This window comes from Barbus barbus (genome assembly GCF_936440315.1).
Source record: "Barbus barbus genome assembly, chromosome: 33".
In the NCBI taxonomy this organism is placed as follows: domain Eukaryota; kingdom Metazoa; phylum Chordata; class Actinopteri; order Cypriniformes; family Cyprinidae; genus Barbus; species Barbus barbus.
In genome coordinates this window covers 27,056,951-27,074,700 of record NC_136761.1, presented here as the reverse complement: position 1 = coordinate 27,074,700, position 17,750 = coordinate 27,056,951, and the positions used below count along the sequence as shown (strand labels likewise).

Here is a 17,750-nt window from a genome sequence, read left to right as displayed (position 1 = left end):
CAGAGTTACACCTCATAAAACGAGTTATTGAGAGATGCTTGTATCCAGTCTCGCACAGACTAACACTCCCACCCATCACACAGCTTCCTGTTTGCCAGGGGTCTCTGGTGTAAACACAGTCTTTCCCTTGAAGAACTGTATCCTACACACAGCACATACACAGCATATCTTCCTCTGGATGTTCAGTCTGTGATTTTCTGCTTTTGTACCTCAGGCTGTCCCCCCACCACACTGGCTTCCTGAAAACAGCACAAAGTTTCCCTATCTTTATCGACAGCCCTGCATGTTTTCATGAGAGATGTGTTGGGATATTGCACTCGACTGACCGTGTTCCATATGTTTCTGAGCATGCAATGCAAAAATCTATTTTCTATCGTCCCGTATTGTGTTCTGGTAAAATACATGCATTTGAGAAGCAGAAATGTATTTCAAAGTATATAATTTTTGTTGTTGGATTTGTGTGGGGTAAAACAAAAACATTTTGTCAATGGAACATAAACATTAATTTTAACATCATATACCAAGGATGTAGGTTTGATTTTAGCATTGGTGGTGACATAACAGCACACAACAGACATTTATTTTTTTTATCAAAATTATTGCTAGGGACAATTCAGTAATTGCTGGATATGGTAGGGACATGTCATAGTGTCTCTACTAAAACCTAAGTGATGTCTGACTTTGGAAACCATAGCTCTTTCCTGAAGAGCAACAGATTGATGAGTTACTCCAAATTTAACAAAAAGCTTAATTATATAAGATGTATTTATAATATAAACCAGACATTGAAGTGAGTTGCTGTTTTTGATTCATTCACTTGTTTGGCAATGAGCACACAGAGAAATTTGGGTTCAGTTTCTTTAATGTAATCTAAAAATCTCAAATTGTAAGTGACTTTTCTTTCTGTTTTAAAGATGTTTTCTTTGGATTGTTTGACCGCTCGAAATAACTTAATTCATTTAACAAATATCTGGCTCTAAAACTCTCTGTGTATGGAAAAAAAGTGTATGGAAACTACCCAAAGCTCTGTTAATCATCTATATTCATCTATATCTTAAGGGATTTGTAGCCTATATGTGTATTCTTTTTTTTTTTTCTCTGTCTTTCTTTGATTTTTTTTATAACTGTACTGCTGTAATGGCTTGATGTTCTGTACTGTTTAATAGCCTAAAAATAAATCAGAAAAAATGATTCACGATCCAGCATAAATGACTCTCAATTGAGTCTGTTCCGCTTTGTGTGTTCAGCCATGTTTACATGAAACTGTCAGTAGGCTACTACTACTGGCTTAGCTCACTAGATTTAATACATCAACTGAAATAAGTGGGAATAAAGTATTATGTTTACAATAAAATATCAATATAACCAACACAAATCTATGAACATATTCAGGTGAAAACAGTCCATTAATATGACGAGCCACACCTCAAAATACACGTTAGATGGAAACATTGTGCATTATGATCAAGTTTGTAGCTTAAGTTATTATATTTGAAATAGTTTGAGCTGCAGTTCAGTTGGTGACAGTTCAACAGGAAATCAGCTGAAAGCATCCAGTTATCTCATCCCATTGAAGTCAATATTCAGTTTACTGGTATACTGTAATACATATTTGAGAAATGATTATTGTATCTGATTGTATTAGTATATAGAGTGATAGTAAAAAAGGAAACGTGAGAAGCAGATGAACACAAAACAGCATAACAATATAAAGTTAAAGAGGGTAAACTTTATCATTCAACTGAACTGTGAACGTATGTTTTAAACACTCCTTATAAGTTCTTACTCTGTTGTCTTACAACTTTGCTTATCAAGTGGTTGTTTGTTTTTATTTTATTTAAACTTATGTAAGGAAAAACAAAACCAGATTATCAGTGGGACAAGAAAAAAACATGGATTTAATGTCTTTTACAACTTTGAGATAATTTAGCTTTTTTGTTAGATTTATGTGGAGAAAAACTATATTTTGTCAATGGGACAACAAAACATGAATTTTAATATCGTACATACTTTGCTCATCAAGTTGTTTTGCTTAACTTTGTTGATTTATTTTGATTGATTTGATTTTGATAGATTTATGTTGGGGGAAAACAAAAATGTTTTGCTTTTTTGTTAGATTTATTAGGGGGAAACATTTTGTTCATGAAACAAGAAAATCACGATTTTTAATATTATACAGCTGTGCTTCTTGAGTTGTTTTGTTGATGTATTTTTATTGTTTTGATTTTTTTAGATTTATGTCTGGGAAACAAAAAAAAAAGCAATTTGTTAATGAGACAAGAAAAACATTTTAATATCTTATACAACTTTGCTTCTCAAGTGTGTGTGTGTGTGTGTGTGTTATATACAATTTTGTTAGATTTATGTGGGAGTAAAGAAAAAGTAATTGTTAATGAGACAATAAAAAACTGTTTAAGTTTTAAGACCTTGTACAACTTTGCTTCTCAAGCAGTAAATGCATCTTTGATTTAATGATGATTTTAATAAAAAAAAAAAAAAAAAGTTTTTTTTATTTTTTATTTCTGCTGCCATAAAATGTCAAATTCATGCAGTGCGCATGCATGCATACATTTGTTCCCAGTATGTATGCTTCTAATGATACAGAGTCATCTGAATCGGTTTGAAGATTAATTGTTTGGTGTTCATGAATAGTCCAACCTCCCAGTGCAGTATTGTCTGTGGACTTTGTATGACAAATGAGGACAATTGAGTCTTTGTGCTTCCATATTTCCCTTTCCCACATTGCTTTATTCAGCCTGTCTCTCTAGCCAAGTGCTTTTACGCCGTAAATCTCAGAAGAAGCTCAGTTGCGGGTTAAAAGACACGTCATAAAGCATAAAATGGTTGTTCTGCAGAATATCTGCTCATAGAAGAAAACTATTGTTCTTGTAATAGTATACTGTATATACATTATCACCTTTGATGTGGGAGCCGTTGTTCAAGAGAGAGCATTAAAGTATAAAAAAGTTTGAAATAATATTTTTTTCATCCTTAAAAGCTCATGATGAAGAATAAAACAGTGAGATTTATGTCCTCTTTTGCAGTAACTAAAGGCATAAAGAACACAGGAGAGCAATAAATCATGAGGGCTGTGATCTGTTCAGGACGTGCAGAGCGTTTTCTTGTTGGCCTTGTGTTCTCTGCTCTATTTCAGAGCTACATTAGATTCAATGTGTTTATGGTGTTAAAAACCTCACGATGATTAATTACATTGCACAGAGGCAAAGCCTACCAGAATTAGCTGTGTTTATGTGTGCTGCCCAATGTAAGAATGCCTCGCTGATCATTTACAGTCACTTGAAATCAAACAGTGACCTTACTAATATGCATTCATCGTCTTATTGTTCACAATTCATCAATGCATGTTATATATAAAAACATGTTTCTCATCAAAATAATAACTTGCTCTTGTTAATTTCCACTTTGAAACTACATAGATACAGCTTGTGTCTGCTGAGGAGAATAGCCAATAGCCAAAGAGGTAATCATTGTTTTGTGCTGCTGCTGCAGGTAATGTACCTTTTCTCTTTTATTATGAAGACAATCTGAAACTTTCCTTAGGTGTACCTTCTTACTAAAATGTTGTCTGTTCAAGGAATAGTTCACCTTAAAATGAATATTTGCTGAAATGCACTCACCCTCAGGCCATCCAAGATGTTTGTTTGTTCATCAGATTTGGAGAAATGTAGCATTGCATCACTTGCTCACCAATGGATGCTCTGCAGTGAATGGGTGCCGTCAGAATGAGAGTCCAAACAGCTGATAAAAACATCACAATAATCCACAAGTAATCCAGTCCATCAGTTAATGACTTGTGAAGCCAAAAGCTAAGTGTTTTTAAGCAACAAATTCATAATTAAAATGTATAACTTAATTTTTTCCAACTGCTTCCTCCTGTGAATGAAATTTGCACAAGCATCGTTTACAACCCAAAGCAGTTCTAAACTATTTTTGGGGTTGATTCTGATGTGAGAGGACAACCGAGAATGGACTTTTTTGCTGGAGGAAGCGTTATGGATTATGGATTTTTGCCAGAAGCATCAGTTTTAAGTTGAAACACTGAAAAATTAAAATGATAGATTTGTTTCTTACACAGCTTTTCACTTCTCCAGATGTTAACTGATGGACTGGAGTGGTGTGGATTATTGTGATGTTTTTATCAGCTGTTTGGACTCTCATTCTGACGGCACCCATTCACTCTAGAGGATCCATTGGTGAGCAAGTTGTGATGACACATTTTTCCAAATCTGTTCCCATCTTGGATGGCCTGAGAGTGAGTAAATTGTAAGCAAATTAATTTTTTTAGCTGAGCTATTTCTTTAAGGTAACTGATTTTTGTTTCAGTGATCTTGATGGAAACCAGTGTTAATTTAGATACTATTCTAGTTTTTTAAAAATTATTATTATTAATTTTAGCTTTAATTTAAATTTTTTAATTAATTTTTGTTCAAGTTTTAGTAATGTTGTTGTGTGTCTGTCATTTCTATTAGTTTTTGTTCTTATACATGTCATAGTTTTTATTCATTTTAATTTAAATGTTAGTTATTTTATCACATCAATTACAGTAAATGAAAATCAATTGCCAACCAGCTGAAATAAAATATGTTTCAGTTTTTTAGATATATTTTATTTCCATAAGTGTTTAATTTATTTCAAGTAATGAAAGTGTCCTTTTTTATGGTTTTAGTTTGATCGCATGAGCTTGATTTAATGGAACAGACATTCTTGCTGGAGAACAAAGCCTTAAATGTAAGTTTTCTTCTTTTTCAGGTTAAAGAGTTCTTTGATAATAATTGCAATCTAATATGCATTTATGGATAATTACACAAAATCACGGATGCTCAGCTGACAATAGTCTGTATTAGAACTCTAATTACATCAATCAAACTCAAAAGTGATTTGTCGAAGGAAGCCTTCATCAAGGACAAAAGTGTTTCATTAGGAAAGAGCACACAAAGACAAAATTGATTCAATGCTTGTCTAATTATCATTATTGGGTTCTGTGTGGATCACAGGCAGAAAATCCATCTAATTAATTCAAGTTTTTCCATGTAGTCTTATTTTGAACTTAATTTGTTTTTTGTTTTGTTTTTTTAATCTATGCTATTTTGATTTTGTTTGTTTTTTCAAATGTGCATTTTCTTTTTGTGATCCGTCAGAATTCCATAACACACGCATAATCCTTTAAAGTCCTCTAAAATATTTAATAGAATGCCATGGTATTATTACCACAGTAGCATGCATGCCCAAATAAAAACACTAGTGTCATGCTTCTTGTTTGTGTGCATTTGAAACATTGTTGCACCCTAGATGTCGCTGTGCTTCCCCGTGTGAATACAGCACGTTGCTCCTCCAGATTCCCATAATGCCTCGTGTTTACCTCCGCTCTGACAGCAGCGATACTGCTCCCTGGCTCTTCTAGTCACCCGCTGGAGCCCAGCCGATCTCCAGCAGTGCTGCACGCGCTGGAACATCACCGTCCAGCGAGACGAGCCCAGCGCAGCGCAGCAGCCGAGCACCGGAGACTGTCGCCGGCTCTGGAGTGTTTATGTTCGCGGCGGTGGGCTTGGACACTTCCTCGCTCTTCATCTGAGGTGAGCGCTCCTATCAACTTATACACAGGGAAATCGTTCTTATGCATTGCAGCACTGAAGCCTAAGTTTATGCTTTTCCGTGTTATTTCATGTTCCAGAGCACGCTGCACTGCGCTTTTAAACACTTTAACATGTCTCTTCTTGTCATATTTAATAAAGCGAATGCAAGGTGTACGGAATCTATTATTCTCTTCTGTAAGTAATGGACAGCGTCTTAATGTTTCTGGGCATGTTCTCTTACATAAATCATTATTCAACTACAAAATGCTACTTATAAGTGCTACATTTATAATAAAAACTATGGCAACTTCAAGTTATTAGCCTCTGTTACTAAAAAAATAAAGGCGGAAATGAATATCATGTTCATTAACGTTTTAGGAAAGAACAATAATTGTAGAAATTGGTTATAAACTATGGTTACCTTAAATGATAACACTGTGTCAAGCTAAACAGTTGTACACCTCCCCTCTGTTACGTCACAGCAGTCCCCATGAGCATATGATTCGTGAAACGATTCGTTCTTTAGAATCGAATCTTTTAATGAACTGGTTTAAACGCTCTGAACGATTCGTTCTCGAATGATTCGTTCAGTAACTGAGACAGGTGTTTGATTCGCGATGCGCTGAGAAGCATCGTAGTGCAATTTTATTAGCACGCGGAATATGCATTGTTTTTATTAAAACGTCCACACACTTTTGTGGCTAAGAGATATATTAGTATATCTTTGGTAATTATTAGCATATGTGGACCACAAAACCAGTCATAAGGGTCAATTTTTCGAAATTGAGATTTATACATCATCTAAATAATAATCTTTCCATTGATGTATGGTTTGTTAGGATTGGACGATATTTCCAGATTTGAAAATCTGGAATCTGAGGGAGCAAAAAATTCTAAATATTGAGAAAATCACCTTTAAAGTTGTTCAAATTAAGTTCTTAGCAATGCATATTACTAATCAAAAATGAAGTTTTGATATTTATGGTAGGATATTTACAAAATATCTTCATGGAACATGATCTTTACTTAATATCCTAATGATTTTTTGGCATAAAAGAAAAATGTATAATTTTGACCCATACAATGTATTTTTGGATATTGCTACAAATATACCCCAGAGACTTAAGACTGCTTTTGTGCTCCAGGGTCACATATAACTGGTAACCATAATTGCTCTGTATTTAATATACATGACTTTGTTTAGTTGAATCATGACAAAATGAACTGAACTTGCACGCATGCAATTACAATAGAAGATTCAAGATTTTCACATATTACATTATTACACATTATTCGTCACATACACAATTATACAGAGTATAACCAGCAGTGAAATGTAATAAGACATCCTTATTGATTACAGTTATTATTGATATATATATATATATATATATATATATATATATATATACACACACACACACACACACATATACATACATACACATAGAAATGATTTAATGGAGAATTTTCTTACTACTGAAATGTCCAGATTTCATATCAGTGTCATTTTTTCTTTTCTTGATCAGTTTAACCTAAGCTGAAATATTATAGCACAAATACTGTATTACGTTTGACAGTTTCAGTCTCGCCTCATATTTGTTATATTTGCTTTGATTAATTTAGTCTTAGTGCTTGTTGACTGTCAACCTGATTATTAGAAAGTAATTATAAATAATTAGTTGAATTGTGGGCTATGACTGCCGACAGTTAAGCGCTAAGATATTTGGGTAAATGTTCACAGTGAAGCGACGTGATGCATTTAAACTGTTGTTAAATATGCTTTATGATCATCTTAATATTCACGCCAGGTGTGCTGGTAGAAATGGGCTCTAGGTGGCGCATTGATTGAATCACTCCCTATCTCGTTGTTGTCCTCTGTGCACTGTAGGTGTTCAGTGTTTCTGGAGCGCGGAGCGCGTGAAATGACGCAAAACGAGTGAGTGACAGGACTGCAGCAATAACACGTCTGTATGATTCACATGAAAAACTTTGTATCCTAGCAACACAAGAGAAATGCACAACCATCAGCGGGTATCAGTGCATGACAGTTATAGGCCTCAGTTTCAATAAGACGATGAACGGCCAGTTTCTTGTGTGAACTTATCAAAGTTTGGGTTGTTTAGACTCTGCTCAGTGGGAAGCAGAGAGGTAATTGTAATATTGTGCAAACCACAGCTGTTTTATTGAATGCCAGCTCTCTGTTGCAGAACAGTATCGATCGAAAGCAGTGCGTTTTACACTTCTGTCATTCTTTCATCCAGTCACTTCACTTTCTGCCAAAAATGCAAACTTCTTTAATCATCTCTTAGAAATGTTGTTGTGCCTTTTCAAGCATGCAGTTACAGCGATGAGGACTAGAGCTTGTCATGTTTTTTTACAAAAGCACCACAAAAGTAAAATGCTCCATATCGTTTTGTGCATTATGTTCAAAGTCTTCTAATGTCATACGGTAATTTGATAAACAGACTAAAAATTAAATCAGAATTCATAGTGATGCACCAAAGTGATTTGTTTACACTTCATTTAGCCGGAAACTGAAACACACATAAAAATGGTAATTAAATTTGTGTAATTGAGCTTGTATGCTGTTGAGGGAGTTGTGGTTTCAGGTGATAAATTCAACCAGCCGTATTCAATTTTGTGACTGATATCTTAACCGAACACTTTTTGATATTGATACTTTAGTAGGTTTGGTTATGATGAAGTGTCCACATAGCTGACATATTTGTCTAGTGTATCCATCCATATAGTGTGCATGAAATGTTGACACTTTAAAATTATTAAATATTAATAAATAATAAATTCTATGTATTCATTAAAAGTCCCTGTTTCGTCAATGAAAGAAAAATAAATTTTCAGTTTTGGCTACAGCGGTGTATTTCCAAGAATCTTGCAGTACAATGTGTAACACAATACAGAGTTATGATACAATATATTGCAATACTGGAAGAAAATCAGTATATTGCAAAAATGTCATTTAAAAAAACATATATATTTAGAGAGAACAGTTATACACACAAACTATATATATGTATTGTTAAATATTCTTATCAGATGCTTTCCTAACTGATATTTTCTTAAGGCTGTTTATGGTGTTATTGAGTGGAAAGGGTGCAGCATATATTTTAGGGCCCTTTGAAATCAGTTTAATTTTTTTTATTTTTTCCAATTTTTTTCTTTCAATTTTAACTTTTTTGTACTGTTTTAGTGGTTAAATTCACTTTTGTTAATCAAAAATCATGTCTAATTAATCATTAAACTCATGCAATTTAAAAGTTTTATTAAATGTATTAAAATCAATTTGTTAATGTAGTTTGTATTAAATGTTTTATTTTTTCATAAATTCTGTATTTTCTTTAACCATTTTTTTGTTTGTCATTTTAATTGTTTCTGGACTAAATTAAATTTAAATAATACTCAAAAGCATCTGTAATTAACTGAATTCATAAAAAACATCTATGAATTTCCTTTAGTTTTTTTTTCTGTTGTGTAATTATTGTGACTGTTTTTGGTTTCAGATGAATATTTTTTGGTGAATTTACAGTGCACCATTAATAATTCATAACCACCTTGGTTCTCCACGGCACATTTATGACAGAATAAGTGAAGTCTGATTTAAGAATCATTTAAATATTTTCATTGAATTAGTTGATTCTGTTCACAAAACAACCTTTTGAATTTGCCAGTTTGCCTGTCAGACTGGTTATCCGGTTTACCGAAGGGGGAAATGATCAGTAAATAATACTGACATAATTTGGGTCCATTTCTCACATAATCGCATGAATTCTAAAGACTTAAATTCTAGTGCACAAGTAATATGGACAGCTCTTTTTGAGTTTCATGCACTATTATTTGTGAGATGCTTTCGTTTCATTCCAGCGTCTGTCTTTCTGTTTTATCCCAGCATCTCTTTAGCCCTTCATGTTGTGTTTCTCCTGGTCTGAGATGGCTTTGTGACCTTCCACAAAAGCACTAAGCCTCTCTGCCTTCACTTCATATAAGGTTTATCAGTGCTGTTGAAGGCATTGTATTCCTCCGGCTGATGCTTTGAAAGCGAAGCGCTGTAGTCTGTTCTCGTGGAGCTCAATTTGCTGCTCTTAACACTCTGTGCAGCGAGGACTTAGATTAAATCCTGGCTTAGGTCCTGCGTAGTCTTTGACTAAAGGAAATAGGGGATCAGCGGTGAATGTGTTTATTTCCTTACGCTTGTTTGATATTCGGCTGTTCGAGAGGAAATTACTGCAGTATTTAAATGTATCTTTGTGTATCATTTTATCCCGCCTTATAGCATTCAAAGAGATGTTTAACGGCGAGAGGGATTTAATTCACATTTACCAGCTTAGAAGAACTATTAAAGTGTTTACGCTCAATATATATGGCTCAGTGCAATGACTGAAACCGGTCTGTAAGAGCGCCACAGAATCCAGTATTTTTTGCTCTTTCAATCTAGATCGAAATAAAGAGGCATTTCTCATCATAACGCACTAAACGCACACATACCCGTCTCTAAATGAAGGACGTTCACACAGCTCAAAGGTTGGAGCATGAAGGATGCTCTGGTTAGTTAAGGGCAGAGCGTCCATGAGCACTCATGTGGCTTTTCTGTTTGTTTTGTTGCTTTGTTGTATTTCGTTGTCGTTGAGAGATAGCTGGTGTCATTTGAATATTCTTTCAAGCAGAAATGCACTGTCACAAAACTCGCTCCCCTCTCTCTCTCTCTATCTCTCCGCATAGAAATAGAAATGAGCGAGCGTTTCTCTTTTGACATTCCTCTGATAAGGTAATCAATGAACCATGGCTGGTCATTGAGTGGAAGGTGTATGTGTTTAATACTAAAAGCTTCCTGTCACTGACAAAAAATTATCTGTTTCTCATTTCATTGAAGAAGCTCTTACATGGGGAACCATTTATAACAGCTTAATTTAACATTTTAAGACAGAATAGACTTGATTGCTGGATGGTATATTTTCGGGGCCTTGATAGCGGCATGAAAGCATGCATTTATCATTTATTTAGATTGCAAAAAATAGTTTTGATTTTGAACAAAATTATGATATTTTTGGATAATTAATGATTTTGAGGTGAGGTTGCTGGATTTAGTCGTATAACATTTATTTGAATTCAGATAAGTTCAATATAGTGCACCCCAAAAGCGTTTGAACATATAGATAAATCCATTTGTTTCATTTTAATTTATTAAATAAAATAAAAAAATATTGAAGAAAGCGGCATTTGGTTATAAAAAAAAAATGACAAAGTTTGACTAACAACCAAATGTGTTTACAAGAGTAAATCACAGACAGAAACCTAAATTTTGTGTTACATAAACTAAAACTATAGTCCAGAAACGCTCTTCTGAAGCTGAATGGAAATATTGGAGCAAATATCGAATGTAGGTAGTTACAGAAACTCAAGAACAGCAAGTCTTAAAACAGCTTGCATGCCTGAAACTTTGAAGCGTCTGAAAATAATTGTCAGATGGAGAGAAGACGTGAACACTGACCTGCTGCTGAGCAACACAAATAAAGCATACACAAAAAAAGCAACTGACATTTCAAAAAGTAAGTAACTGTTCAGTGGGCCTGCTTTACTTCTTTTAATTGATGAAGTTTGGTTTTCTGCTGACAGCTGCAGTGATGAATTCATAAAATGCTGTCAAATGCTTTAATTTGGATTCATCTGATTATTTCTTAGGCTTAATCACAGCCATGCTGATGTTCAGCTTGATTATGAGTGTGATGTTGCTCTAACAAGACATAAATAGGACACAGTCTGAGGTGCATTTTTAAAAGCTGAATTTTTTTTTAACTTGACAATGTCTTAAAAATGTGCCCGTCCTGCAAGAGATGCTTAAAAACCAGAAATATAGCACAATGGTCAAAGACGTCTGTCAAGTGCATGTAAAAGAGAAAGGGGAAAAAAGGTACTGCAAGACAACTTTTTCTTCTTTTTCTTTTTTGAACCAGCCTCTAATATGCTTCTGATATTTATCGCGAATGAAATATTGACTTCATAGAACAGTTAAAAAAAAAAAAAAAAACGAAGTTAACAGTTACATTTTAGACAATATTGGTTCCAAACAAAGCCAGAGAAGAACATTTGTGCATCTCAGAGCAACACGTTCCTGAATGAATCTGTTTTTGAATGAATCAATGATCCATTCATAAAGAGTCTCTTGATTCGTTTCTGAATGAATCAGCGCAAGGAACAGGAACGTGCCGCCACCTACTGATGGTTTTAGTGTGATATTTCTTTATTCCTAAATCAGCCAAAACCACACAAAATATTGTTTATCATTATTGAAAATAAAATCACAAAATATATTGAGATATAATATAAATATCACATACCCCTAGTGCTCAGCCAATCAGATCGCAGCATTTCAAGGTCACGATTTAATTGAACTAAACGATAGACAAGGTATGTCACATTTAAAAGTAAAAGCAAAATAGAAAAATAAAAAAAAAATTTATTATAAAAAAATAATGCTTTTTTGAGGCAAACAAATATAATTGTTTTTTGATTTGGTGGTGAAATATAACCTGGAAATGTCCTGAAATTCTCCATTGCTGGTTCTGCTGCTAAAGACGAGAATGAAAATCATAAGTGTCCTTTGACATATTGAAATGTTGTAGAGTAGATTTGACTTTAAAACGACAATGTAAGATCTTTTGTAGTGCTGCAATGTAAATGTCAGTCAGGCGACTGGGAATATTAATGAAACAGAGATTTTACTGAAATGACAGTAAAACTTGTGCAAATATCTCTTTAAGACGAGACATTTATGAGCAGACTGCAGCGGAAACGCTCTGAATCATTAAACACAATCAATCTACGGACATTCAGCTGCTACTCTGCTTGTTTTGGCTTGATCCCGGATTGACCTTTTTTGATTGCTTAAAGGAATTACTTGGCTGGTATTTCTAACATTTGTGAAATAGTAGGCCTCGCAGATGTTGAGTTGTTGTCAAGACTCACTCAGTTCATGCATTTGTGTTTTCAAGTGGGGATTCCTAATTGCGGTCGGAAACATTGAAACATTACAGTTTTATTCCGGACTGTTGAGGATTTATGCTGCTGGTGTGATTCAATTATGCATGGAGTCTATGTGTAATCAAGACTACTTAAACAAATCAACTGAGCTGTGCAGTGTTGCATTTTGAAGGATTTATCCCAGCTGTGAGCTGGAATATCATAGTACGGCTTCATTTAGAGAGAAACTAGATATTACGCATTTTTAAAGTGAGACTAGAAGTGGTTCTTTTTTGTCACAATTGTCTGCCAATTAAAGTGCAAATCCATAAGAAGACTGCAGAAATTATGAAAAGGTAACTGAAAAATTGACAAGATCAGGTGCCTGTCGTTGGAAGTGCTGTTCCCTGATGAAAGCTTCAAATAATGGCCGTGCAAGAAAGTGAGTCTGATGCCTGTGATCTTGCATTGTTACCGGTTGGATAGACTTCATCTCCTATTCTAAGATATAGCTGAGAGTATATTTCAACTCAACCAGATTGGTTGGTCTTTTAGTGAAATCTGTTGACTTTGTTTGTTGCAATATATGGCGATGTGACCATTCAAATTTGGGGAATAAAATCTCTTTAAGTTAGTTCTCCAAAGTTTGCATGCCTGCAACTCAAGAAGTATTAAAGATATCTTAATGGCCTATTAGATTTAGGGTCTTAACAAACTTCTCTTTCCGCATCTTTATTTTTAAGGCCCCAGATGGTTCAATCCCAGAGATAGGGGGATCTCAATGCACCTCCATGTCCAGATTGGCTCCATATTCAGTGGTCTAAACCAAAAGGTTGGCCACTTTGTATACACCTGATACTTATTGTTTTTAAAGGGGAATGTCTGAGGAATAAATAAATGTATCTGGAAGCATATAAGGGCTCTTTCACATTTTTGAATGGTCACCATTGGCATATGATGCCACAAAGATTGCTAAATTCAACAGATTTTACTAGTATACTAGACCTATCAATCTCTGTGTAAAAATAATATAATAATGCCGCCATCTTTCTGAAGGGATTTTTAGCATCCTGTAATTTGGCTCTGAATCTCAGGTGAAAAGTTTTGACACTCCACTGCAAAATAGGGGATAACTCAGTGAATATACATCCATGACATTTAATATTTTGGCTTTCATCACTATGCATGTTTATCTTTCTTCAGAAAATTTTTTAACAAAATCAGAAATTTGACCTGGGAAGTTTCTGAAACTTGGTTGATTTGAGACAGAATGACCCTACTGTCTAAAAGAGGATAGTGGCAGTTTAATAATATGCAACTCATTTTGAATTGTATACATTTGCAAAATGTGATAAAACCAATGCAAGATAATGACAATGCCACATGAAAATGAATTTCTTTTTTTATAAATAACCAGCGGGCAAATATGCTTAATTAATCGTGCAGAGCAGAAATCATAATCACATTTAAAATACGATTTACGACAAGATGGCACTTGTGAATGCGTTGGCCAAGCATTTGCATTCGTATGCTTGCACAGAGTGTATCTGGCCTTAGTTTGAGAGTACGACTGTCCAAGCAGACCAAAAAAATCAAATCGGTGGGTGGAATAATGTGATGAGGGTCCTTACTGCAGACTTGGACACATTTCATGTGGGCACGTTGAACATATGTGGTTGGTAGACTTTAAGGAGTATTTCCCCCGCAGACCTGTCCTCTTTTTAAAGCTGCATTTTCCTCCCATGATGGTTTCAACATCACTTCCATTACATCCAGTGAGTGTCAGAGCTGAGGGATTTCAGATGTCTAAATCTCATCCATATGAAAGCAGTGCCATGAGAGGGGTTCTTCCACTAGTTTGAGACGTGCACTATTTTGAATATAAACTGTTGATCTTTTAAGTGTTGTTGGAGGAAGAGGACAGCATGGCTCAGCCTAAGTGGGGATTTTTTTTTTCAGTGGTGTCTGCTACTGATAAGGATACGAATATTTTGATATGCATTTGGAACGTACAAATCTGTCTCAATACATTTTGTGTTCATCCTTTAATTTAAATTTCAAAATGTTTAGTCCATTTTAACATCCAGCAGGCAACAATCTGGAATATAAAAAGGTATATTTCACCCAAAAATGAAAATTTACTCACCCTCAGACCATCCAAGATATAGATGAGACTCTTCATCAGATTTGGAGAAATGTTATTCCTTCACTAATGGATGCTCTGCAGTGAATGGGTGCCGTCAGAATGAGAGTCCAAACAGCTGATAAAAACATCACAATAATCCACACCACTCCAGTCCATCAGTTAACATCTGGAGAAGTGAAAAGCTGTTTGTAAGACACAAATCTATAATTAAGATGTTTTTAAATTCAGTTGTTTCTGCCTGAATGCCTTATGAAGTCCATAATAACACTTCCTTCGGTGAAAAGTCATCTGGTCTGAATCAGGAGAGAAATCAGAAAAACAGATCAAGCTCCGTTTACAAGCCAAAACAGCTCTAAACAAATATGTGGCTGGATTTTGATGTGAGAGACAACAGGAGATGGACTTTTTCACTGGAGGAAGCATTATTATGGATTACAGACTCATATTTTGGCCAGAATTATCAGTTGAAAGTTAAAATGCATTAATTCTAGATATGTTTCTTAAAAAAAAGTTTTTTATCAAGAATTTGGTTTTTCAAGATGTTAATTGAAACTTGAGGATTATTGTGATATATTTTTTATTTTTTTTATCTGCTGACTGGACTCTCATCCTGACGGCACCCATTCACTGCAGAGCATCCATTGGTGAGCAAGTGATGCAATGCTACATTTGTCCAAATCTGATAAAGAAACAAACTCCTGAGGGCCATGAGATCAAATTATTTAATGTGTGGATGAACTATTCCTTTAGTCAGATCACTTATTACAATAATAGCACATCTCTCCTCAACAAGCTGCTTGATTCAAGATATCATTTATGTTTGTGCAAGATGAGTTACATGCCAAAATTGAATAGGGTTAGAGGTTGTTCAAATCCCTAACCCTTATAAGCAGTGCTAACAGTGATGCTTCCCTTAATAAATGTTACTGCTATATCTTATAGGGAAATAATAGAACAAACGCAGTTCCCAATTAACGTGTTTTAATTATATTTAGCACATTTATTTCCTCATTCTCAGCCTTCAGAGTTTTTCGTGGGTTTTTAGTGCTTGGGGCTGGTGTTGAGTTGCTGTGATATTGCTTTTCCCTGCTTTCACTGTTGTTGACGTGCCTGACAGGAGAAAACATCACACCCTGACCTCAGTGGAACGTGTTTTGAAAGCCTTGGGCCACACATGCTGTCCTTTGCGGACGCCGTTATAATGTTTGAAACAATAGCCCCATTTGGCAGACATTTATTTTCTGTCTCGGCTGGTGTTTTATTTGTTCATCTTCTGGAACGGCCAGTAGTGTCTCTCATCACAATAGATTGTTGACCCTCAAGGGCAGTTAGAAAATAAGAGAGATGTAGATGGGAATTGATGTCAGCGTCACCGATCAATAAGGCTGTTTGGTAGTCTTCATCTGCCCATCAGAACAGGCTTTGCCTTTTATAAACGTACTCTTTGTATTCATGTTCGTTTCATATGTTTTTATACGATTTTCAAGAAAAGTTCCAATTGAATGACTCTAGTAAATGACACCCGCTTTTCTTTTATACTTTTTTAAATGTTTAAATCATTCTCAGAAATAGTTATTATTTTTATTTTCAAATATTGTGAATTCATTTATAAATATCAAATAGTTATTTACTCATTCTCAGGCCATCCAAGATGTAGATGGGTTTGTTTCTTCATCAGATTTGGAGCAATGGATGCTCTGCAGTGAATGGGTGCCGTCAGAATGAGAGTCGAAACAGCTGATAAAAACATCACAATAATCCACACCACTCCAGTCCATCAGTTAACATCTTGAGAAGTGAAAAGTGGCGTGTTTGCATGTATTCCGACTAACATACAAGTCCTCTATCCATAATATTTTAGTCGGAATACATGCAAACAAGCCACTTTTCTCTTCTCCAGATGTTAACTGATGGACTGGAGTGGTGTGGATTATTGTGATGTTTTTATCAGCTGTTTCGACTCTCATTCTGACGGCACCCATTCACTGGTGAGCAAGAGGATCCACTGGTGAGCAAGTGATCATGCTACATTTCTCAATTTTTCTGTTTTGATAAAGTAACAAACTCATCTATATCTCGAATGGCCAGAGGATGAGTCAAATTTCAGCTTTGGGTGAACTATTCCTTTAAGTGTGTTTTTGAATACACACTTAGAGTAGGCATTTTTTTTATGGTTCTTTTGACCCTTGGTATGAGCAATACACTTGTGAAAGCGACGCTTGTTTTAGCCGGCACTAATAATGATATTTTTATAGGAGCCAGGTTCATTGTTTGGACACTGCAGCTCATCAACACGTATATTGGCCGTGAGGGGATCTCTTTTCCCTGAAGAGTTGTGTTTGAGAGCTTGATAATTTATGCATTATAGCCATTCAGCCGCAATAATCCTCATCGGGGTCTCAGAGAATCACCTCCTGTCATCTCAAGCGAGAGCTCCATGCTCTAATTGGCCTCCCACTGTTTATTGCAGAGGCGGCGTGATTGAGCAACAGAGCGATGACTCTCCCACTGGTCTTTAAGCCGCGGCACCTGGAAACCGGAGCGGTCAGGTAGCGCCATTATATTCACTCCACGAAATTCATTAGAGTTCATCCTCAGCCGAAATTGAATCGTGCAATTTATCTCACAGTCATTCGGACATCTATCTAAAATTTCATAAGTCACAAAGTTCATGCTTGATAAGATGAAATATTGTGGGGTTTTTTCAAGGTGCAGTTTCACAGAAATAATAAGCTTTGTGTGCATGACATGGCAATCTGCATAAATCTCTTCAACGATGCAGACGTCTTTGCATACCGTCGTGCTGATTTGTTTGCATTGGCGCTGTGGAAATATGTTGGTGTGCAGATAAAGACATTTATCCTGCATTGTGCTTTAATTGCTCTCGTTCTCGTTCAGCGTCAAGCTCCAGTCTGTATGCCGCTCTTCTTTCAGATCGTCTTGAACATGGGTAAACTTTTCTTTTGCATGAAATGGGAATGAGGAAAGTGACTGTTGTCGATCCCTAGAGAGATATAAATATAGCAATATTAAAA

At 35.3% G+C, this 17,750-nt stretch overlaps 1 protein-coding gene across 2 annotated transcripts in view; it reads left to right on the top strand.

Moving 5' to 3' along the window:
* Positions 1–5,356: 5,356 nt before the first annotated feature.
* Positions 5,357–17,750, top strand: part of LOC306853048 (ecto-NOX disulfide-thiol exchanger 2-like) — a 224,110-nt gene continuing 211,716 nt past the window's right edge. For both annotated transcript variants that reach the window (XR_013782697.1, XM_079390213.1), the window contains exon 1: positions 5,357–5,594. The gene's annotated coding sequence lies outside the window, so the exon portion shown is untranslated. The remainder of the gene's footprint in view (positions 5,595–17,750) is intronic.